At 39.9% G+C, this 24,151-nt stretch overlaps 1 protein-coding gene and 2 pseudogenes across 10 annotated transcripts in view; 2 read left to right on the plus strand and 1 right to left on the minus strand.

The window, feature by feature from the left end:
* LOC101427306 (uncharacterized) overlaps positions 1-24,151 on the minus strand; it is a 146,203-nt gene that overhangs the window by 102,373 nt on the left and 19,679 nt on the right. The window lies entirely within an intron of this gene.
* LOC139439190 (RNA polymerase II elongation factor ELL2 pseudogene) lies at positions 5,567-9,421 on the plus strand (annotated as a pseudogene).
* On the plus strand, positions 12,776-13,279 carry LOC139439191 (transmembrane protein 144 pseudogene; annotated as a pseudogene).

The following is a 24,151-nucleotide window of genomic DNA, read 5'->3' on the forward strand; positions in this document are numbered from 1 at the left end:
TAAATGAAATGGACAAATTCGTAGAAACACACAAACTACCTACATTAACTCAAGAAAAAATAGAACATCTCAGCAAACCAATAACTAGTAAAGAGATTGAATCAGTCATCAAAAACCTCCCAACAAAGAAAAACCCAAGGTATTTTCATTTTCATTACAATAATAATAATAATAAACAAACCAAAAAATCACACAAACGAAAAGAAAAGCTCAGGACCAGATAGCCTCACAGGGAATTCTACCAAACGTTCCAAGAAGACAACTTCAATTCTGCTCAAACTCTTACCATTAAACCAAAGCTGAATAAAGATACAAGAAAACTACAGACTAATATATCTTGTGAATGTAGATGCAAAAATCCTCAACAAAATACTAGGAGACCAAATCCAATAGCATACTGAAGGAATTATATGCCAATGGCAAGTGGGATTTATCCCTGATATGCAAGGTTGGCTCAACATAAGAAAATCAATTAATGTAATATACCACATTAACAGAATGAAGGAAAATAACCACATGATCATATCAATTGATGCAGAAAAAACAACTGACAAAAGCAGTACCACTTCTTGATTTTAAAAAAATTTATATCACTAGGAATAAAAGAAAACAACCTCAACATGATAAAAGGCAAATATGAAAAACCCACAGCTAACATCTTAATGGTGAAAGACTGAAACCTTTCCCTCTAAGATCAGAAATAAGACAAGAATGCCCACTGCCACCATTGTTATTCTACATTGTACTGAAAGTTCTTGCCAGCACAATTAGGTAGGAAATAGAAATAAAAGGCATCCAATTTGGAAGGGAAGAAGTAAAACTTTCCCTATTTGCAGATGGTATGATCCTATATACAGAAAATCCTGAAAAATCCACAACAAAGCTCTCAGATCTAATAAATGACTTCAGCAAAGTGGCAAGGTACAAGATCAACATCCAAAAATAACAATAGTGTTTCTATACACAGGCAATTAATAATCAGAAGAAGAAATCAAGAAAAATATTCCATTTATGATAACAATCAAATGTTTAGGAATAAATCTGACCAAGGATGCAAAGGACTTGTACACAGAAAACTACAAAACATTAAAGAAATTAAAGACATAAATAAATGGAAAGATAGTCCATAATCATGGATTAGAAGACAAAACATTACTAAGATGTCCATACTCGGAAGCAGATGCGGCTCAAGTGATTGAGCTCCCAAATACCACATGGGAGGTCCTGGGTTTGGTTCCTGGGGCCTCCTGGAGAAGGTGAGTTGGTGTGATGGGCAAGCGCAGAGAGCTGATACAAGATAACACAACAAAGAGATACAAACAGGAAAGTCGATGAGAGTCACAACAAACCTGGGAGCTGCAGTGGCTCAAGCAATTGAGCACTTCTCTCCCACATGGGAGATCCCAGGTTCAGTTCCCGATGCCTCCAAAAGAGAAGACCAGCAGACACAGAGAGCAGACAGCAAGTGCCAATGAGGGGGGTGTGAATAAATAAATAAAATGCATCTTTAAGAATGAAAATAAAATTTACAAAAAGATGTCAATACTACTCAAAGCAATTTATAGATTCAATGTAGTCCCATATAAAATTCCAACAACCTTCTTTGCAGATATGGAAAAGGCAATCATCAAATTCATATGGAAGGGTAAGGGGCCCCAAATAGCTAAAAGCATCTTGAAAAAGAATGAAGTCAGACTACTCACACTTCCCAATCTTGAAACTTGTTATAAAGCCACAGTAACCAGTACAACATGGTCTTGGCACAAAGTCAGACATATAGACCACTGGAATAGAATTCAACGAGGTGGCAAAAATCACTCATTTGGGAAACAACAGTATCTTCAACAAGGGGTGCTGGGAAAACTGAATCTCCATTTGCAAAAAAAGGGAGCAGGACCACCACCTCATACAATATGCAAAAATCAACTCAAAATGGATCAAAAACTTAATACAGGAACTAGAACTATCAAACTTTTAGAAGAAAATGTTGGGAAGCATCTTCAGGACCTTGTGCAGAAAATGGTTTCTTAGATTTCATACCAAAGCACAAGCAACAAAGAAAAAATAGGTAAATGGGACCTTATCAAAATTAAAATTTTTCTTACTCAAAGTACTTTATCATGAAAGTAAAACAACCTACACAATAGGAGAAAATATTTGGAAACCATATATCTGATATAAAGGATTAGTATCCAGAATATATAAACCTTCAGCTTAACAACAAAAAGACAACCCAATTTTAAAATGGGTAAAGGCTTGAATAGACATCTCTCCAAAGAAGATATACAAATGGCAAGAAAGTGCATGAAAATATGCTGAACATTATTAGCCATCAAGGAAAGGCAAATCAAAACCATAATGAGATAACATTTCACACCCACTAGAATGGCTGCTACTAATAAAATGGACAATAACAAACGTTGGAGAGGATGCAGGGAAATAGGAACAGTCATTCATTGCTAGTGGCAATGTAAAATGGTAGCACCACTGTGGGGGACAGATTGGCAGTTCCTCAGAAAAGTAAGTATAGAACTACTATATGACTCAGTAATCCCACTTCTAGATATATACCTAAAAGAACTGAAAGGAGGGATTCGAACCAATGTTCATAGAACCATTATTCACAATTGCCAAAAGATGGAAGCAGCCCAGATGTCCATCAACTGATGAATGAAAAAATAAAGTGTGGTATATACATACAATGGAATATTATTCAGTCATAAAAAGGAATGAAGTCCTGATACATATGACAACATGAACCTAGAAGATATCACTTTGAGTGAAATAAAGCAGAAACAAAGGGACAAATATTGTATGATCTGACTCAAAACAATAAAGCAAACTCAAAGAATCAGAATCTAGAATATAGGTTACCAGGGGATGGGATTGGGATAGAGAATGGGAAGTTAAGGCTTAAAATGTACAGGGTTCCTATTTGGAATGATGGAAACATTTTGGTAATGGATGGTAATGATGGTAACACAACATTGTAAATGCAAATAGCACTCAAATATATATCTGAATATGATTAAAAGGGAAATGTTAGATTGTATATATGACAATAGAATTAAAAAATTTTTAATCCATGTGACTACACTACACAAATAGGAAACCTAAATTAAACCATGGACTTTAATTAACAGAATTATAAAAATGTGCTATCATCAATTGTAACAAATGTTGCATACCAATGCAAGGTGTTGGTGGTGGGGTGGTATATGGGAATCCTTTTCTAATGCTTTTATGCGCCATTGTTCGTTAAACCCACAATTTCTCTAATAAAGAAAAAAATAAAAAGCCTCACAGACATAATCAGGAACAAGATTATAAGTAATTGGGGACTTATCCCACAGTTTAGATGTTCCATAATGTTTGATCATTTACCCCTTAACTAAAATTTGAGCACTCACCCAGCACAGTTATTTATACATTGATATATATGTGAAATCTCATTCATATTTTTGTAAAATACAGATACCCGTGTATAAATATGCTAGTATTTCCTTCATACATTCAGTGGATTTTCTTGGGCACTCCTTGAGGTAGTGTTCTCTAAGGGTCCCCAGGTCAACAAAATTAGCATCACCTGGGAACTTGTTAGAAAACCACGTTCTCAGGTCTTGCCACAGACCTACTGGGGCAGCCAGCTTCCAAGATGGCCTCCAAAGATTCTGGCCTCCTAGAATTCATGCCTTGGTGCAATCTCCTCCCACATTAAATAGGGATGAATTTTTAAACCAATAGGATGTTGCTAAAGCTGCCAATACAAAATTACCAGAAATGGGTTGACTTTTATAAAGGAAATTAATTTGAGGTAAAAGCTTACAGTTCTGAGACAGTGAAAAGTCCAATTCAAGGCACCATCAGAGATGCTTTCTCACCAAAGGCTGGCTGCCAGCAGATCCTGGAGGGTCTGCCAATCTCCCTCTACTTTCTCCTCAAGCTCAGCTGTGGGCAATCTGGCTTCTCTCCCTAGGCATAGCTCCTGGAGCCTCTTGGGGCTTCTCTATCTTTCTGCAGCTGTAGGTGAACCTGGAGTCCTTTCCTTCACATGGCAGGGTCAAAATGGCAGAGCACCCTTTCTCTGTGTCTTTTCTGTGTGTTCTCAGTTTATATAAGACCCAGCAAGAGGGCAGAGACCCAACCTGGGTCATGCCTCACTGACATATACTCTAATCAAAAACCTGAAAGCAATCTAATCAAGCGCTCTAATCAAAGGCCCCTTAACTGAATTTGATGCACTCAAAGGACCCCACACTCACAGGAATGGATTATTTAAGAACATAATCTTTTCTAGGATTCACAAAATTCAAACCATCACAACAGAGTGTGATTTCTGAGGCCAGGTCAGAAAAGACATTGTTCCCTTTCACTTAGTTCCCTCCTGTTTGCTTTCTCTATGAAAAGCCAGCTGCCATGCCATGAGGTCACTCAATCACCACAGCAAGGTCCACATGATGAGGAACAGAGGCCTCCTGTCAAAGGCCAGCACTAATTTGCCAGTGATGCAAGTCAGTCATCTTAGCAGTGCATCCTTCAAACCAGTCAAACTACAAAATGGCTGCAGCCCCAGCTGACCACGAGACCACAACCAGAACCACCCTGCTAGGCCACCTGTAAATACCAGGCCCACAAAAATGGTATGAGATGCATTATTTTTCTGCAAACCTACAACTACTCTAATAAAAAATATAAATTAAAAAAAAAACTACATGAGATAATAAATATTTGTTGTTTTAATCCACTAATTTCTTGGGTAATTTTTTACACAGCATTAAATAACTAATATACAGGAAGTGGACTTGGCCCAGTAGATAGGGCACCCATCTACCACATGGAGGTCCACGGTTCAAACCCCGGGCCACCTTGACCCGTGTGGAGCTGGCCCATGTGCAGTGCTGATACACGCAAGGAGTGCTGTGCCATGCAGGGGTGCCCCCGTGTAGGGGAGCCTCACACACAAGGAGTGCACCCCGTAAGGAGAGCTGCCCAGCACGAAAGAAAGTGCAGCCTGCCCGAGAATGGTGCCGCACACATGGAGGTCTGACACAACAAGATGACACAACAAAAGGAAACACAGATTCCTGGTGCCACTGATAAGGATAGAAGCAGTCACAGAAGAACACACAGTGAATGGACACAAAGAGCAGACAACTGGGAGGGGGAGAGAAAGAAAAATAAAAAATAAATCTTAAAATTAATTAATTAATAATACAGCTACATAATCCATTATTCTGGGAATAGGGCCTAGCAATGAGTGTTTTAACAAGCCCTCCAGGTGATTCAGATAGACACTAAAGTTTGAAAACTAGACCCAGAGATGGGGTTGAAAAACTTCCATAAAGAGCCATACAGTAAGTTATATCTTAAAAGCCATATAGTTCTTGTCAAAATTAATTAGCTCTGTCATTACAACATGAAAGCAGCCACAGACAACACATAAACACGGGGGTTTTTCTGTGTGCCAATAAAACTTTATTTACAAAAACAAGTGGCACTAAATTACAGTATGCCAGAAGTGGGATGGCTGTCACAGTGACGGCTGTGGCACACTGTGGCCTTTAAGATGGCAGCAGGCCTGCAGGAGGAGGACCACTTTAGGTTGCCATGCAGGCATGTGGAGCAGGACAGTATCACTGTACTCACATGAACCTCACTGAGACGGCGATCGGGGCACCAGAGACCTACCAGGGCCACAAAAATTTAATTCCTTTTTCACCTTCGATTCAGTTCCAAGGGCTCCAAGGACTCGTCAAAATTCCTAACAAGCAATCTCCCCAAAGAAGTACATAACTTTAGCTTTTATTTGTCAAATGTGGGTAAAGATAACCCTCAAGGCAGTTTCGACTGCATCCAGCAAACATTCTCCAGCTCTGGAGCCTCCCAGCTCAAATGTATGGGATTTAAACAAGATTTAAAAAATTTAATTTGTGCAACAAACAACTGGTATCAGATGACACAAGAAAGAATGATCCAGGCAGAGAAGAAATCCCACAACCATAGCACAGAAGTTATCAAACCATATATGGTTATCAAGCCATATACGTAGGAAAAAGAGTGCAAATTCAGAAAGCAGCTCAAGATGTTTCAGATGCAGTACCTAAGAGAAAAAGGTCAACTCCCATGAACCCTACAAATACAATTCAAAAGACACACAGCAGCAGCAGTGCTTCTCAGCAGCCATAAAGGGACAAAGTGATTCATTTACTGGCACTGAAGGCCTACAAGAAACCTGAGCTGCTTGCTCCACTGCAGAAAGATGGCATCAATTAAAAAGACAAGAACTTCCTCAGAGCAATTCTGAAATAGGTAGCCAATCTGAATCCTAATGTCCTCTCATATACCTTAAAAGATTATGTTTTAAAGAGCCTCAAAGAGGGAAGCGGACTTGGCCCAGTGGTTAGGGCGTCTGTTTACCATATGGGAGGTCCGCGGTTCAAACCCCGGGCCACCTTGACCCGTGTGGAGCTCGACCATGCACAGCGCTGATGCATGCAAGGAGTGCCCTGCCACACTGGGTTGTCCCCTATGTAGGGGAGCCCCACACACAAGGAGTGCGCCCCATAAGGAGAGCCGCCCACCGTGAAAAGAAAGTGCAGCCTGCCCAGGAATGGCACCACATACATGGAGAGCTCACACAACAAATGATGCAACAAAAAAAGAAACACACATTACTGTGCTGCTGACAATAGAAGCAGACAAAGAAGACACAGCAAATAGACACAGAGAACAGACAATCAGGGTGGGAGGGGGGAGGAGAGAGAAATAAATGAAGAAATAAATCTTTAAAAAAAAACATATATATATATATATATAAGAGGTTCCCATATATCCCACACCACACCACACCCCACTCCTCCCACATTAACAACCTCTTTCATCATTGTGGCACATTCATTGCATTTGGTGAATACATTTTGGAGTACTGCTGCATCACATGGGTATTAGTTTACATTGTAGTTTACATTCTCCCCAGTCTATTCAGTTGGTTATGGCAGGATATATAATGTCCAGCTTCTGTCCCTACAATATCATTTAGGACAACTCCAAGTCTCAAAAATGCCCCCACATCACATCTCTTCTTCCCTCTCCCTGCCCTCAGCAACTACTAAGGCCATTTTCTCCACATACATCAATGATAAAATTTCATTGCTAGAGTTACAACAGCTCTATAATAGAATACCAGTAAGTCCACTCTAATCAATATTTTATTCCTCCATCCTGTGGACCCTGGGATAGTAATGTCCACTTCACCTTGAAATCTAGAGGGGGCTTAGATCCCACATGGCTGATGGATGTGATTCTCCTGCTTGCAGTTGTAGGCACTCTCAGTTCCCTGTTGTGGGGGTTGACCATATTCACCTCCCTGTTAGTTGGCCTGGGTAAGTCCAATGAACCAGAGAGTAGGAGTTACAACTCTGCTCAGGCTCAGGACCCAGCTGGCACATGCCCAGTCCAGAGCTTCAAGTTTCCTGAGTATACACCAACCCCAGTACCAACCACAGGTTCAGTAAAAGTGACAGAAGAGGCATGTGTAGAAAGGTCACATCTGAGTCCAACTCTATCACACTCAGGAACACAAATTACAAAGTAGGGCCCACTGACAAGGCACTGAACTCCAGGGCCATCTGCCATGACCATAGAGCCTGTGTGTCTCCATAGCTCTCAGGAGCAACAGTACCTGGGATTCTATCTAATTGTATCTACTTTGGCTCTCTCTGGGATCCTGCTGAGACGTGCATAAGCACGACCCCTCTGATGACCTCCCAACTCTTTTTTGAAGACTCTTAGCCATATAATCTCATTTGTCTTTATCAATATTCCCCTTTTATTCAAGGTCTTTTTCTAATTGCATCATTAGCTAGTGATTGGTAGTAATCCCTTGGTACCAGGGAGGCTCATCCCTGAGAGTCAAGTCCCATGCTGGGAGTAAGATAATGCATTTACACGCTAAGTTTGGCTTAGAGAGTGGCCACATTTGAGCAACATGGAAGCTCTCAGGAGGTAACTCTTAGGCACTCTGCAGCTCTAGGCCTAGTCAAAACTTCAGGCATGCAGGCTCATAAGCATAGTCATCAGTATCAAGGGCTCTGGACCATCCTTCTTCACTGGTCATTGCCCTTGCACTTGGGGGATTGTTGCTGTTCCATGTATATAGGGTATATAAAAATGTTCAGATATTCGTTGGGTATTTTCATACTAGTTAGAGTTACAAACGACAACTGAGGTAGTGCTGAGTTATTAGACTATGAATTCTAACTCCAATTCCCCTAGCACTCAGAAGGCCAGAAGACTCAAGACTACCTTCTGATAGTTTTAGTCAAAATGGTAGTTATCCATTTATAAACCCCCTCATCATGACTCTTCTACCTTCCACTTACTTGTTAAGTTTATTTCTCTAAGACTTAAAGCCTTCCAATTGCTCCTACGCTGGTTGAGCCTTGAAATCCTACAAGTTATGTGGCCAACTCCTACTCTCCTGTTCTTAGGGCCTTTCCTGGACATCTAACAAAATGACAGTGATTGACCAGTCCCAGCCCCAAAACAAGGGATATCTCCAACTGCAAGCAAAACTATTTCATTCCTCTGCCCCATAATATCTATATCCTTTCTCAGCCTGAAGCAGTCAGAGGGCACATCATCCCAAATGCCTCAAGACTGAAGAATGAACAAAAATAAGGTGGTGGGGGGAGTGTAACTGCTAACTAAAGTAGATTTATTGTTATTGTGGTTATCTTATTTTAACTGAGTAATTGTAACAATTTATATAAAAATAAATTTTTAAATTAAAAAAACAGTAGTATCTACTAAGAGAAAGAAACTAGACAACAGGTACTACATATTGTTTGACTCCATCTATGGAAAATAGAAATAGAAATAAATTGAAAAACAGAAACAGAATAGCAGATGTGTATGCCAGGGGAAGCATAGAACGATTGAGAGGTAATTTTTAAGGGGTAGAGCTTTTTTCCTTTTTTTTTTTTTTCATTATTATTATTATTACTGGAATGATGAAAATTCTCCAATAATGACTGAAATGATAAATGCGCAACTACATGATTACACCAAATACCAATAATTATACACTTTGGATGAACTGTATGCTTTATCGGTACGTACCAATAAAACTGATTTGTTTGGAAAAAAATAAAGAAATGACACTGAGACTGTTGAGGGAACTTGCCAAGTTAAATAACTCCAGTCACGTTCCAATGAAGGAGTTAAAGAGAGCTGTGCTGCCTCAAAAGAGTCTTCCTCAACACCAGCACTCCCAGATTATTTGATAAAATATATTGTTATTGTCTCCTATGAGCAATGCCAGAATTACAGGGATGACTTCAATGCCAAGTATTATGAGTACAGGGCCTTGCAGACCAGGATGGAGACTGTGGCTAGATTTATCAGACTTGGTGCAAAATGAAAGTACCTTTCTCTGAGCTCAAAAAAGCATCAGAATGTTCATGAAGTTTTACAAGAGTATCAGAAGATCAAGCAGTCTAGTCCTAATTACCAGGAAGAAAAATACAGATGAATTTTCATAATAAGCTGGCTCATATTAAAAGACTAATAGGCAAATTTGACCAACAGCAAGCAGAGTCATGGCACTAGAACTCTGCTGGGGCCAGAAGATGAGAATAAAGTTAAGTTTATTTAATTAAAATTCCAAATGAGTTGCATGAAGATTCCAAAAGGATGAAATTTCGCCTGTTGAAAGTTTCAGTATTAGTAAACTTGAGTTCCCTTTTTTTTTTTCCACTTTACTTCACTTCCCTGTATTTTTGAAGCTTTCTCTGGTCCTGTTTTTCCCCTAAAGACTTGTGTTTATGTCAATAAGAAATCTTTTATTTTAGGCAGATAGGGGAGATACAGTATCTATACGTCAAGTCATTTTTTTTCATCAAAAACTTATGTTTGTCACTAGGAATTTTTTTGTAAGATATTGGGAACCCAATTCTCACACTTCAATGTTGTGTGCATAAAAAATAATAATAATAATATCCAAAGTCAAATGCTTCAGGATAAACATAAACCGATTTTCTGACCCTTCTTAATGTGAACTCTTTGCCATAAGTTGTAGAATGATTAGAATTGCGCACAAAATACAAAAAACTAAGTATATATGTACGTACGTAGATATACATACACATATGTATATACAGGCTTACTTGATCTAGAACAGTAAATCTGCCTGCAAGTTAACTCCTCATTGCAATGGTTGCCTTAAGGTGTTTACTAGTTGAGTACATAGTGTGGTTAAACATAAGCTACACCGCTTCCCACTTGATTAGAGCAACAGGAAGCACACCTACCAGAGTCTGAAGCGTGTGCTTGAACTGTGTGTGTACAGGTTATGTGGATGTGAGCAAGCATCAGAAAAAAAGCTGCAACTCCTAGAAGACCAAATGCTAAGGTTAAATAACTGACAGATGCTACTACAAGGGCTTTTTTCTGTCAAATTGTTACTTTATTGCAGAAGACAATGCATTTCCATTTCAACAGTTTGTCAGCTTTAATAATGTTAGGTAAAATCATTATGTTATTAAAATGAAAGAGGCCTACAGTTTGGGAACAAAAGTATAAAATTAAACATGCAGGTACCTACTTACATACTGCTATAATGTTTTGTTGGTTTTCCTTAGGAGGTACCAGAAAATGAGCCCTGGACCTCCCATGTGGGAAGCAGGCTCAATTGCTTGCACCACATCCACTTCTACAAAGTATTTTTTGAAGACACATATGCAAAGAGGTTATTACCTACATGTAATATATATCTGAGGTTTTTTTTTGGTTTGTTTGTTTGTTTTATCCTGGGCACCAGGATTATTAAAAAGCAGATATAGTTAAACATATCATACTGTGATTCATCAAAACAGCACACATTTTCATTTCATGGGGCATATATGTGACTTAAATTATCACTTGTTTCATCATGTGGGAACATAAATTATGTGGTTAAAAATATAAGGAATTTGAAGTAATGTTAATTCAAGTTGTACTGTCATTTAGTATTGTCTTTCCAAAGTGCTGCCAGTTGTAAAGGCAAGCATTATGTTTACAAATCTGTTTTGAAATGTTTGTCAAATTTGGGGCAGTATCTTTAATAAAGATGTTTGTCTCCAGCATCCAAAAACAATAACTTTTTAAAAAGTGACAGAGGAGTGGGCATAGCTCAGTGGATGAGTGCCTGCTTTCCATATAAAAGGTCACAGGTTCAATTCCTAGTACCTCCTTAAATAAATAAATAAAACTAGCTTCTTTCTTTCAAGTAGCAACTTCCTTAATAATAATTTTTAAAAATTTATTTTTGCATCTTGGGATGTACATGTTCCTAGAAGGAAAGCTAGAGTATAAAACAAGGGACTGAAACCACAGTGAACTCAGGTGTGTGGTTAGTAATACAAATACAAGGAAGTTTGTTCAGAGAAAGCCTGGTGAGGCTGCCCCAGGGAGCAAAGGGAGTGAGAGTGCTGGCTCCCCACCGGTGCTCTGGAGGCGGAGCTCAGGTGTGCCGGTCAAGAGCAAGCCTCACCACTGCCTGCCTGCAGCCCAACGCTCTTGAAAGGACAGCGAGACTACAGTGAACCAGCTCCCTGGGGGCACTACAGAACCCCTGAGCAATAAGCCACAGCTCCGGCCACTGGTTTCATCGCTTCTTCTGTAGCTGTCATTTTGTTTGGCTCAAACTTTCTAGCACTATAAAAATGTGATAATGGCAATGGAATGTTTCTTCAGTGGGTTCTTTGTGCTGCCATATGGTTGATTGCCTTAGATGGTCAATTTCTGATATTACCTAGCCCTAAATTTTGGCCTTTTGCAAAGCTTGGCAGCTGCATTTGGGCAACAGAGAACAGAGCTGTTGTCCCAATTATCAAAACCACTGGTTTACAGAGCAGATGTGGCTCAAGTAGTTGAGCACCTGCTTCCCACACAAGAGGTCCCGGGTTTGGGTTCCGGTGCCTCCTAAAAAAAAAAAAACAAACAATAAGCAAAATAAATGAAAAAACCAACTCAGGGTTACCAACATGACTCAGCAGTTACGAAGTTCTGGGTTCAGTCCCCAGCCCTGGTACCTCAAAAAAAAAATTAGTTTAAGCCTTGGAATCTTAATCTAAGGATCATGTAATGGATTAACTGGCTGGGCAAGCTCAAGGCTTGGCTGGTTTGGAATGGCTGCACAAGAATATCAAAACCCCTGCTAATTACATTGGAGCTGGGCTATCAGTAGGAAATGCTTTCATATTTTTGTTTGTCAAAAGTGAAATACCAAGTAACAGACATACCACAGATACCACACGTTAATCACAGAACATGCAATCAACCAACTCAAGATAACTGGTATGAATATTACTGGGTGGATAAACTTCCTACAGTGGGAAACAGATGTGGCTCAACTGATAGAGCGTTGGCTTACCATATAAGAGGTCCAGGGTTCAGTACCCAGGGCTTCCTGGCCCTATGGTGAGCTGGCCCAAGTGCAGTGCTGCCACACACAATGAGTACCGTGCCACACAGGGGTGTCCCCCATGTAGTGGAGCCCCACTAACAAGGACTGCGCCCCACAAGGAGAGCCACCCTGCATGAAAGAAGTACAACCTGCCCAGGAGTGGCACCACACATATGCAGAGCCGACACAGCAAGATGAAGCAACAAAAAGAGACACAGATTCCCGATGCTGCCTGACAAGAATGCAAGCGGACACAGAATAATACACAGCGAGTGGACACAGAGCAGACAACAGGGGAAGAAGGGGGGAGAAATAAATAGGTTTTAAAAAAAACCTTCTACAGTGCTACACCACACAGTGGGCTGTAGTCTCACAGTGATAGCTTGAATACTCTGGATCCACATTTGCCAGTCATTTATATCAAGGACCACAGTAGACAAAATGGTGGTAAATATGTAGGGGCAAGTCAATACGATTTTGACTATGTCTTCGTACGCTTCAGTGGCATCTTTCTCACAAGTACAGTCTACTTTTTGGCTTACTACATAGCCATGAAAAATAGTCCTAAACTATATTCTGAAGCAATCTTAGGAGGATTCCTTTGAGGAATCCTCTGGGCAATAGCTACCTGCTGTTAGCTAATCGCTAACTAATCACTCTCTTAAGTGTGTGGTCAGTTTTCCAATCATCATTGCTGATCCAGGATTCATAACTCCAGTGTGGGATATCTTCCTGTTTAAGGAAATACAGAGTCTAAAATACTACCTGTTAATGATATTTATATTTTGTATCATCTTGACGGGAGGATTAGGCCCTGCTCTTTCTAAGATCTAACAATCAAAAGACCAGCAGATGGCAGCAGTGGTTAAAAGGCCATCTCTGCCACTACAGCAACAATGTTCCTTAAAGAGTTCATTTTCAAATTATAAATGGACCTCAATCATTCTTTTTTCACAATATATATTTATGTATTCCCTTCCTGTCCCCCTCCCCCCCACCCTGCTTTTGCTGTCTGTATCCATTCACTGTGTGGTAGTCTGTATCTTTTTGTTTTTTAAGATGTATTTTTATTTCTCTCCCCTTCCGGCTCCCTACCCCCCCCCCCCCACAGTTGTCTGCACTCATGTCCATTTGCGGTGCATTCTTCTGTGTCCAGTTGCATTCTCGATGGCACTGGGAATCTGTGTCTCATTTTGTTGCATCATCTTGCTGTGTCAGCTCTCTGTGTGTGCAGCACCACACTTCTGGGCAGGCTGCGCTTTTTTTCGTGCCGGACAGGCTCTCCTTGCAGGGCACACTCCCTGTGTTTGGGTTTCCCCTATGTGCGGGACACTCCCACATGAGATGGCACACCTTGTGCGGCAGTACTGCACTTGGGTCAGCTCACCACACAGGCCAGGAGGCCCTGGGTTCGAACCCTGGACCTCCTATATGGTAGGTGGACACTCTTATCAGTTGAGCCACATCTGCTTCTATTTCTTTTTTTGGTCTTCTCATTTTTTTTTCTCTTCTAGGATTCACCAGGATTCAATTCTGGGACCTCTGATGTGAGAGGTTCCCTGTTAGCTGCGCCACCTCATTTCCTGGTTTCTGGCTCACCGCACTGGCACTCAGCTTGCCATGCAGGAACTGGCTTGCCATGTGGGCACTGGCTTACTATGTGGGTGCTGGCTTGCCACGGAGGCACACTTTCTCTTCTTCTTTTTCACCAGGAGGCCCCAGGGATCTAACCATATGGTAGGCAGAAGCCCTATCACTTGAACCACATCTGCTTCCCTCAACCATTCTTCAAGTGTGTAAATGATTGTTCCCCACAAATGTGAGAAACATGGAAAACTGAGTTGCAGTCAAGTAGAAAAGGGAAAATTCTTCTGATGAACTGTATATGAAGGACTTAACCGAGTGATTAAAATGTCTACATTTTCACAGCATTATTTGAGAGGGCTCCTTTTACCACAATATGTAAACATTATTGCATAATCCAGAAAACCATATGGAGTCCATTTACAAAGAACTTACAGTCCAAATTTCCAACTTACTATCCTCATTAATTGAGAGAGGCAGAAATAATTTAGCAGAGAAAAACTTACTTTATAATAGAATCAATTCCAAATGATCTGGATCCTAGATAAAGAAAATGTCAAGGGTGGTAACTGAATGTTCAAAAGTCCATTTCGTTATTTTTAGTGAAAACTTAAATTCACTTCAAATCAGTATTGCCCAACTCTACCTCACCCACCCACCTTAGCTCTAAAGATTTTTATTATCCCTAGATAAAATCCATCCTCAAAGAACAAAAAGTTTTCACCATTTGAACCTCTATTATATATGTGTGTATATATATAATTGCGTACGTATACACACACACATAATTGCGTACGTATACACACATACACACATGGTATACAGAAATATATCATTCAAAATTTGGGGGAACATTCTAGAGATACTGAAGTGAGTTCTAGCTTATCAGAATGAGAATTTTAAATGGACCAACACGTGTTTGGATGTATCATTTATTATTTTTTTTCTGAAATTCCTAGAATCTCTGTTGTTAACTGGTAGTTTTCCTGTTTTTCTCTTGTATTGATTTGTCATTTCCACTAGGCAAAGAAAATGACAGAAAGCTGGCTTTATTTATTTATGAAAACTAAACTGGAAACGCTAGTGCAATGTTTATCACAATGCTTTCCATACTCATAAGAAATCAAAATTCTACAAGCTCTCACCTGTTAGTACAGTAATTGCTGTGCAGGAGAGATAGAACAGCATTCTGCTTAAATGAATGGACTCTGGTTTAAATCTTTTTTTTTTTTCCAAGAAAAGAAAGAGTTTATAGCCTGGTTGGCCAGCAAGGAGCCTCAGATTAGTCTCCTGGTTTGAATCTTATCTCTGCCTCTTCTTAGTTTTGACTTTGAACAAGTTTTTGAGCCTCCCTATATCAGATTCTTTATCTCTAAATTGGAATAATGATAGTATCTATCTCCCATGAGAGGTTCAAATTAAAATCTGTAAAATAAGTTCAAGAGTATCCGGCACTTGGCAAACACTATATAATTGTTCGCTGTTAATATGTGTTGCTTGAGAAGGTAAACATGTATCTATGGATTGGAGAATACCTTTTAAGAAGTTGTCTCACCTCTCATCCAAACAATTATACTTCTTCCTCTAGCTATGAATTCAACATAACAATGATACTGGTGTCCCTGTTTTAATACTGATTTGCTTATATAAATAAAATATTTGTAACATTTTATAAATAAAATTCATTTTAATTTCAAATTGAGAAAGCAGACTTGGCCCAGTAGATAAGGCATCTGTCTACCACATGGGAGGTCCGCGGTTCAAACCCCAGGCCTCCTTGACCCGTGTGGAGCAGGCCCACACGCAGTGCTCATGCGCACAAGGAGTGCCATGCCACGCAGAGGTGTCCCCGCGAAGGGGAGCCCCACGCACAAGGAGTGCACCCTGTAAGGAGAGCCGCCCAGCACAAAAGAAAATTCAGCCTGCCCAGGAATGGCGTCGCACACACAGAGAGCTGACACACAAGATGATGCAACAAAAAGAAACACAGATTCCTGTGCTGCTGACAACAACAGAAGCAGACAAAGAAAGAACACGCAGCAAATGGACACAGAGAGCAGACAACACGGGGGTTGAAGGGGGAAGGGGAGAGAAATAAATGAAAAATAAATCTTTAAAAAAAATAATTTCAAATTGATATGTCATTGATTATGCTGATAAATGGAATAAACTGACATGATTTTTTAAAAGTTTGGGGAAGCAAATGTGGCTCAAGTGATTGAGCTCCCACCTACCACATGGGGGGGTCCGGGTTTGGTTCCTGGTGCCCCTGGAGAAGGCAAGCAAGACAGCAAAATTGGCCCAATGGGCAGGCATGGTGAGCGGACACAACAAAATGATGCAACAAGGCGACACAAAGAGGAAAGACAATGAGAGATACAACAAAGCAGGGAGCTGAGGTGGCTCAAGTGATTGAATGCCTCTCTCCAACATGGGAGGTCTCAGGTTCAGTTCCCAGTGCTTCCTAAAGAGAAGACAGGAAGACACAGCACACACAGCAAATGGACACAGAGAGCAGACAGTGAACACAAATGGGGGGCGGGGGGCAAATAAACAAATAAATCTTTAAAAAAAAAAAGGTTGTTCAGGAGCTATAAAACAAATATATGCCATAAGTACAAGTATACCTGAATGGGGTATAACTGTATTCTTGTTGTCATAGGTATGTTCTCTGGATAGGTAGAAGCTCATACAGTAGCTATCAAAATATTAAACTTTCATCCTGGGGAAGTCCTGCTTCTTTCTCAAATGAGATGGTAAAAAAAAACAAAAAACAAACTCTGGACTACATAAGCCTTACCTAATAAAAGAAAACAGTCCAATATGCCAAGCCCTCAATCTTAATGCTTGCACTTATGAAACTTACTCCTGTAATAATGAAACTAAGCCTAATTATAATCAATGCCTAAGAGTTACCTCCTGAAAACCTCCTTGTGGAGGACTTCCCTGTAAGCCAAGCTCTGCAAATAAACTCACCACCTGCTCCCAAAGTGGGACATGACTTCTGGGCATGAGCCTCCCTGGCATCGAGGGATTATTACCAAGTGTTAATCAGCAGTGCATCTGGAAAAAGACCTTTACCAAAAGGGGAAAATATTAAATAAAACAGAGTTTTTAAACAAAGCCTCAATCAAAAGTGCTCCTCAGATTTTATACACCTGTATGATTGTTTTGTAGGTTTGCAACTTCATAAAAAAATATGTTTTAAAAAAAAAAAGTGCTCCTGAGGGCTCTAGGGACATCCAGACACCATAGGCAAGCCACAAAGACTCATGCAATCAACCCTTGGTGGGCCCTATTTGGGAAAATATGAAAATCTATTTCCCAAATATAACAGTTATACTTATTTAAAATTCCCCTAATCATGATTCTTCTACTCTTTTTATACAAACCTGTAATTTTCAATGCACTTGTCAAATATGTTTCTCAGAGATGTATTTCCTCTTCCCCATGATATCTAAGACCCCTCTCAGCCTGAAGCAGTCAGAGCAGGCATCATCCCAAATCCCTCAAGACTAAGAGAAGAACAAAAATAAGGGGGGGGGGGGGGAAACGGACTTTGGCCGAGTGGTTAGGGCGTCTGTCTACCACATGGGAGGTCCGCGGTTCAAACCCCGGGCCTCCTTGACCCGTGTGGAGCTGATCAGCTGGCCCATGCCCAGTGCTGATGGGCGCAAGGAGTGCCCTGCCACACAGGGGTGTTCCCTGCGAAGGGGAGCCCCACGTGCAAGGAGTGCACCCGTTCAGGAGAGCCGCCCAGCACGAAAGAAAAGTGCAGCCTGCCCAGGAAAGGCGCCGCCCACACTTCCCATGCTGCTGACAATAGAAGCGGACAAAGGAAAAGAAACAAGACACAGAAGCGGACAAAGGAAAAGAAACAAGACGCAGCAAAAAGACACAGAAAACAGGCAACCGGGAGAGGGGAGGGGAATTAAATAAAAAAAAAATCCTTAAAAAAAAAAATAAGGGGGGAGGGAGCAGATGTGATTCAAGCAGTTGAGCCCCTGCTTCCCACATGGGAGAGCTGGAGTTCAGTTTCCAGTGCCTCCTAAAAATAAATAAATAAATGAATGAAAAAACTAACTCAGGGGAGATCGATATGGCTCAGTGGTTGAGTGCCAGCTTCCCACATTTGAGGTCCCAGGTTCAATCCCCAGCCCCAAGATCTCAAGTAAAATTAAAAATTAAAGAACTGTATTATATGAACAGAGAACCCTAAGTTCAACCACGGACTTTAACAGTACAATTATTAACATGTCCTATCATCAGTTGTAATGAATTTTCCACACCAATGCAAGGTGGTGGTGGTGGGCTGGTATATGGGAATCCTGTATTTTATGCATGATTGTTCTGTAAACCCACAACTTCTCTAGTAAAGAAAAAATTAAAAATTGAAAAATTAAATTTTTTTAAAAGAGGCAGATCAGGTTTGACCTATCTATAGACTAGGCAAACAAGGTAAAATACGATCATATCAAAACCGATCTCATAAAATGGGCCCTAAAGAACCAAAGGGACTGCCTCGTGAATAACTGAACAAGCATTTCTACCGAGTTAGCAGGTGATGCTCATGCTGCGGCTGATCCAGAAACCATGCTTTCAGACTATCTTCACCTTAGGATTTACGGCCTTAGGGTATACAGCCCCACATCTCAAATCATAGGTACAAATATTAGCACCAGTAAAGACATGAAATAAACACTGGACTTCCATGTCCACACTTGCATTGCAGGAGCAATGATGTATAATTGTGGTAACCAATACAGTAGCACCTAGCTACATGGGCTATTGAACAACTGAAATGTCGTTAGGCTAAACTGAGAGTGCCATACGTATAAAATACACAGCAGATTTCAGAAGCTTAGTTCAAAAAAAGGAAATATTTCACTGAGAGTGCCTTTTCAAATATCGATTACATGTTGAAATGTATTATTTTCTGTATCCTGATTTAAATTAAATAGGTTATTAAAACTAATTTCACTTGCTTCTTTTTCACTCCTTTTTTTAATGTGTGGGCTCATGTTATATTTCTATTGGTCAGCGCTGAGCCAGAAGGACAGTGGAGATTGGCTTAAGGGAAAAGAGAGGGCAAAGGACAGTAAGAGAGCTGATTCAGGCAGTAATAATGGAGGGGCAGAGGAAAGATGATACACAGGGATATGATGCATCAGTCACCAAAAATCAGGTGCCTGACTCATGCTATAAAGGGAATATGGGGAAATGATCACCAAGGGTATCTTTATGAGCATCCAGGTAAAACCCAGTACCATTTGCAAAACCAGAAAGTGGAGAGAAAGAGGCTGGGCTTCAAGTGTTTCTGGGAAAAGCAGGGCAGGCTCCCCAGGAGGCAGCTGGAGGGATGCTTCTGGGGCTCAGAACAGAAGCCCAGGATGAAGTTAAGGCCTGGGGGAGTTGCTGGCATCTCAGTGGTAGCTGAAGCCAGCAGTGAGTCAGACGGCTCCCAAGGGAAGAGCCTGTGGGGGCAGAAGAGCAGGTACCGGATCTGAAAGAGCCCTCCTCAGGAGCCTGGGAGAAGCCCAGGCCATGAAGAATGAGAAAAAAATTCTCTGAAAGGGAACACTAAACCCAGGAGAGAAGAGTTTAGTAGGAACCCAAACAACCACTAGTTTTTCACTTACAGAAAATGAATAGAAAATGAAGCAGATATTTTAGGGAAATTAGAAATAGAACAATAAGAACTAAGATAATCAAAACAACTGAACATGGAGAAAACAAAATTACAGCAAGAAATGGAAGAAAATCAGCTTTTAATTCCAATGATACTCTTACATATACTGAGAAGAAAATTACTAAAATAAAGAACAGACTTCTAGAACACAGGACAAAAGTCCACATAGGAGGTGCTAGGAGGAAGTTTTCAGCTTATCAGTAACACTGTGAAGGTCACCACCCAGGGGCATGGCCACCAGAGGGCGGAGTGAAGTGTGAGCTATAGAATGCTCCCCTGCCCCACCTTACAGCACACCAGCAGGGCTCAGTGCAGGAACAGTGGCTGTCAGCTCCAAGAGCTGCGAGACAGACTTCTCAACAGAGTCTTGGGAAGTACAGAGGGAAGTGCAAAGTCAAGAGGGAAGGAAAAACAAGGACACTCGAGGAATCTGAAGCCTCTCCCACCTATAGGTCCAACAAACATTAAACAGAGCCCAACTCCTAGGCAGATTTCACATAAATCCTCACACTAAAGCCTAGTATCTCAGTTCTTATTACCAGATACAACATGTTCAGCTTTCAACAAAAAATGACAGGACATGCCAAAAGGCAAGAAAAACTTACCCTGAAGATGCAAAGCAATCAGAATCAAACTCAGGTGTGGTACAGATGTTGGAATTGTTACACAGGGACTTTAAAATAATTACGATTAATACTTGAAGAACAGATGGAGGGAAGTGATGTGGTTCAAGTGATAAGGCCTCCGACTACCTTATGGGAAGACATGGGTTCAATCCCTAGGGCCTCCTGGTGAAAAAGACGAGAAAGCGTGCCTGCACAGTGAGCCAGTGTCCCCATGGCAAGTCAAGTGCCAGCATGGTGAGCCAAGTGCCCACACAGTGAGCCGAGTGCCCATGAGGTGAGCCAAGTGCTCATGAGGTGAGCTGAGTGCCCATGTGGTGAGCCAAGTGCTCATGCAAGTCCTGCATGGCGAGCTGAGTGCCCACATGGTGAGTCAAGTGCCCATGCAGTAAGCCAAGTAAGTGCCCACATGGTGAGCCGAGTGCCCACAAAGGTGCCCGTGTGGTGAGCCAGTGCCCATGTAGTGAGTCGAGTGCCCACGTGTGTGCCCACATGGTAAGCCAGTGCATGCGTGACAAACCAGTGCCCAGGTGATAAGCTGAGCCCCCGAGCAGGGAGCCAATGCCCACACAAGTGAGTCACACAGCAAGAGGATGACACAACCAAAGAGAAACGAAAGGGAGAGTCAAGGTGAAGCATGGCAGAGAACAGGAACTGAGGTGGCACAATTGACAGGGAACCTCTCTCCACATCACAGGTCTCCAGGATTGAATCCCAGTGAATCCTAGAGGAGAAAGATGGAAGACAAAATGAGAAATAGATACAGAAGATCACACAGCGAATGGATACAGACAGAAAAAACAGTAGGGCAAAAGAGGGGAGGGGAGAAAAAAAGAGCAGATGGATAATGTAAGCAGAAAAACTCAACCAGAAACGCTAGAAATCAAAAGCATAGTGACAGAAAAGAAGAATGCCATTGACAGGTTCATCACACAAAGCCAAGGAAAGAACCAGTGAACTTGAAAAGGTGTCAACAGAAATGTCACAAACTAAAATGCAAAGAGAAGAATTAAAAAAGAGAGCATTCAAGAACTTGGGGACATCAAAAGGTATAATAAATGCATGACTGAAATACCAGAAAAAGAAAGAGAATGGAGCAGAAGAAATACTGGAAGTAATAATAGCTGAAAACATTGTAAAATGAATGACAGATAAAGGGAGCTCAGAGAACATCAAAGAGAATAACTACCAAGAAAACCACATCTAAGAATATCATATTGAAGTGCAGAAAACCAAAGACAAAGGGAAAAATCTTGAAAGAATACAGAAGGGAAAAACACATCTTACCTAGAGGGGAACTAAGATAAGAATGACAGTAGACTTCTCATCAAAAACCATACAAGCAGGAAGAGAGGGGATCATGTGAAATATGAATATGAGTAATACTGTATATATAACACTGCTTTTCTTTGAAACTGAACAAATGTATGTTAATGATACAATATGTTAATATCAGGCAAAAAAAACACAACACATTATGCTAAATGAAAGAAACCAGATACAAAGTACTAAATATTATATGATTTTATATAAAATGTAAGTATAAATCAATTTATAAGTACGGAATCAGATTAGTGGTTATGTAGGGCTGGGGAAGGATAAAGGGTCAAGAGGCGATTGCTAAGTGGTACAGGGTTTTTCTTTTTGGAGTAATAAAATTGTTCTGAAATTTTTTTGTGGTGACAAATGCACAACATTGTGATTATACCAAAAGCCATTGATTATATACTCTGGATAGATTTTATGGTATGTGAATATATCTCAATAAAACTTTAAAAAAGAGAGAGGAGTGAATAATATTAAAAGTCTTGAAAGAAAAAAAAAACACTAATCTAGAATTAATGATTAATGAAAAAGACACACTGAAGCTTATCTTTGTTTAATTCTGATGACAATGAATCAATCTGAAAACCTTCCAAATGAAAACAAAAGGTTATTCATAAAGAAGAGAACTATCCTAGCTTTACATGTCTCAACTGCAATGCTAGAAGGAAAAAGATTGTTTAAGATCATGAAAAAAATAAATTTCAATCTAGAAATTCTACACATAAACAGTTTTTCAAAGGCAAAAATCAGATGTATTCAGACAGCAGGGCCTCAGGAGGAATACATCACCCAGGTAACTTCTGTAGAGAAAACACCTGAGGAGGTGCTCTAACAAGCACGCAAACACCTCTCAAGCCAGGGGAATATGAAAGGTAGGGAAGAAATGGGAAACAAAAAAATCTTGTTATAGATAGATGGTTACAACTAAATGGATGGTATTAACATGATTTGACATTTATAATGTAATGTTAGAGTAGAGTAATTGAAACAGAAGAGAAGGGGAAACCAACTAGCAAAATGAAGGAGTATGGGTATCAAGGTGGGGGGATTGAAGCTTTGTGAAGGTCATCTAAGGAGATCTGGAGAAGGAGTGACAACCACACCATGAAGCAGCAGAAGAACAAGTAGCTAATCCTGATATTACTAGATAAAGGCTTAGTTATAATTAAGGATCAGCTGGTAACTATGAGAACTGAAAATCAGAAAATTACCTGATTAACAGAAGAAAAATGAATAAATGAGAAATCTGAACAAGCCAGAACAGGCATATTAAAAGAGTATGATTAATGTATATAACATATATTATTATATTCTTACAGAGTCAGTAAACTAAGATGGATAAATATAATCAAATATATGAATAATTGCAGAAAATATGACTGGATGAATTTATCTAAGAAAGACTGTCATATTGGTTTAAAAAAATCTTGCCATTTGTTGTTTATAAAATATAAATCTAAAACAAAGTGATAAAGAATGGTGAAAATTGCCCTATAAAGTCTCTCTGTAAGATTTATGTAATAGAAATATGTTTCAAAAATTTTTAAGTTAAAAAAAAAAACCATAGAGGCAAGAAGGCAGAGATTAAATCTAGCTGCCTCTTTTGTAAATAAAATTTCATTGGATCATTACAAAAAAATAAAAATAAAAAAGAATGGTGAAAATGAAGGAATGGACAAAAATTTCAGGAAAATGCAAATAAAGGGAAGCAAGTGTGGCATTATTATATTATATAAAGTGGAATGTGCAGCCTTAATCTTTCAATGGGGCAAAGAAAGGTGGCATGTAATGATAAACGGCAAAATTAATCAAGAAAAGACAAATCTGTGTGTATCCAAATAGAGGTAGGAAAAACTGCTACAATTATAAGAGAATTTGTTTAAAGAAAACAAAACCACATTACAGTGGGAGAAAATGTATATCTATATAGAAGAAAGCTCAACTATCAAATAGAGATCATTTAACTCTTATGTTTTAGAAAATTTTGCAAAAACTGGTCAGGTAATAATAATAACTAAAATTTAGTGGATACTTTTATTTAGAAGAGCGACTTTTAAAGGATATTATAAATATATTTTTCCTCTTATAACACTATAAACCTATAACAGATATATTTTCCCCATTTAACAGATGTGAAAATCAAGGCAGAGAATGGTTACCAACTTCCCAAGGTCACCCTGCTCATCTGACAAGGCTCTACTCATAATCATTATGCTGTGCTTTGCTTAGAGAGAAACTGTTACTGAATTCTAAAAGTCAGAAGTTTTACAAGCTACACTGTCTTGACTGTGGGCTATAAAACTAAAATGGAAAAAAAAAATTCACCCAAAAGTTATTGATTCGTGAAATGAGATACAGTGTACAAACAAAAACTTTAGATCAAAGAAAAAACAATCAACATCCAATTTACAATTTCCTAGAAAGAAACAGAAGGGAATAAGTTACATGAAAACTTGAGAGCCACAATTAAAGCTACTACAGAGA

The sequence above is a fragment of the Dasypus novemcinctus genome, chromosome 6 (assembly GCF_030445035.2).
Source record: "Dasypus novemcinctus isolate mDasNov1 chromosome 6, mDasNov1.1.hap2, whole genome shotgun sequence".
Classification (NCBI taxonomy): domain Eukaryota; kingdom Metazoa; phylum Chordata; class Mammalia; order Cingulata; family Dasypodidae; genus Dasypus; species Dasypus novemcinctus.